Below are 2,167 nucleotides of genomic sequence, written 5' to 3' on the forward strand. Positions count from 1 at the left end.
GTCAAACCGGTGCACATTTCTTACATAAAATTTGCTACTTGTTCTTCTCAAGTGCTCAGATTTTTTCTACGTCTTACGGTTCGTGAGAAAAAATTCCAATTGTAGGTCTACATGTCTTGCAAATTTCGTGAAAATAAAAACTTTGTATTTCGTTCCAAATTTAATTTATTTCGATTAAACCTGACGTACTGATTCAAAAAAGATATACATACCCCTATGAGAAAATGCACCGTTTGGCCGAAAAATGGAAAAAACTGAAAATTTTTAATTCGATTTTTCCATTATTTTTGCCAAACTGTGGGTAGGGGATAGAAAAAAAACACATATTTGGAATAAGTTAGACCTAGTGTATATATTAACATTAAAAAAACAATTTCCTAAAATTGGAATTTGCCCAAAAATGTTTAAAGGGGGTACCCTTGGATTTTTTTCAAAATTCAATAATCGGGCATATTGGCGTCAATTTCGGTCCTAGAGTCAAACCGGTGCACTTTTCCTACATAAAATTTGCTACTTGTTCTTCTCAAGTGCTCAGATCTTTTGTACGTCTTATGGTTGGTGAGAAAAAATTCCAATTGGAGGTCTACATGTCTTGCAAATTTCGTGAAAATAAAAACTTTGTATTTCGTTCCAAATTTAATTTATTTCGATTAAGCCTGACGTACTGATTCAAAAAAGATATACATACCCCCATGAGAAAATGCACCGTTTGGCCGGAAAATGGAAAAAACTGAAAATTTTTAATTCGATTTTTCCATTATTTTTGCCAAACTGTGGGTAGGGGATAGAAAAAAAACACATATTTGGAATAAGGTAGACCTAGTGTATATATTAACATTAAAAAAACAATTTCCTAAAAAATGTTTAAAGGGGGTACCCTTGGATTTTTTTCAAAATTCAATAATCGGGCATATTGGCGTCAATTTCGGTCCTAGAGTCAAACCGGTGCACTTTTCCTACATAAAATTTGCTACTTGTTCTTCTCAAGTGCTCAGATCTTTTCTACGTCTTACGGTTCGTGAGAAAAAATTCCAATTGGAGGTCTACATGTCTTGCAAATTTCGTGAAAATAAAAACTTTGTATTTCGTTCCAAATTTAATTTATTTCGATTAGGCCTGACGTACTGATTCAAAAAAGATATACATACCCCTATGAGAAAATGCACCGTTTGGCCGGAAAATGGAAAAAACTGAAAATTTTTAATTCGATTTTTCCATTATTTTTGCCAAACTGTGGGTAGGGGATAGAAAAAAAACACATATTTGGAATAAGGTAGACCTAGTGTATATATTAACATTAAAAAAACAATTTCCTAAAATTGGAATTTGCCCAAAAATGTTTAAAGGGGGTACCCTTGGATTTTTTTCAAAATTCAATAATCGGGCATATTGGCGTCAATTTCGGTCCTAGAGTCAAACCGGTGCACTTTTCCTACATAAAATTTGCTACTTGTTCTTCTCAAGTGCTCAGATCTTTTCTACGTCTTACGGTTCGTGAGAAAAAATTCCAATTGGAGGTCTACATGTCTTGCAAATTTCGTGAAAATAAAAACTTTGTATTTCGTTCCAAATTTAATTTATTTCGATTAAGCCTGACGTACTGATTCAAAAAAGATATACATACCCCTATGAGAAAATGCACCGTTTGGCCGGAAAATGGAAAAAACTGAAAATTTTTAATTCGATAAATTTCGTGAAAATAAAAACTTTGTATTTCGTTCCAAATTTAATTTATTTCGATTAAGCCTGACGTACTGATTCAAAAAAGATATACATACCCCTATGAGAAAATGCACCGTTTGGCCGGAAAATGGAAAAAACTGAAAATTTTTAATTCGATAAATTTCGTGAAAATAAAAACTTTGTATTTCGTTCCAAATTTAATTTATTTCGATTAAGCCTGACGTACTGATTCAAAAAAGATATACATACCCCTATGAGAAAATGCACCGTTTGGCCGGAAAATGGAAAAAACTGAAAATTTTTAATTCGATTTTTACATTATTTTTGCCAAACTGTGGGTAGGGGATAGAAAAAAAACACATATTTGGAATAAGGTAGACCTAGTGTATATATTAACATTAAAAAAACAATTTCCTAAAATTGGAATTTGCCCAAAAATGTTTAAAGGGGGTACCCTTGGATTTTTTTCAAAATTCAATAATCG

The sequence above is a fragment of the Diabrotica undecimpunctata genome, unplaced genomic scaffold (genome assembly GCF_040954645.1).
Source record: "Diabrotica undecimpunctata isolate CICGRU unplaced genomic scaffold, icDiaUnde3 ctg00000689.1, whole genome shotgun sequence".
Classification (NCBI taxonomy): domain Eukaryota; kingdom Metazoa; phylum Arthropoda; class Insecta; order Coleoptera; family Chrysomelidae; genus Diabrotica; species Diabrotica undecimpunctata.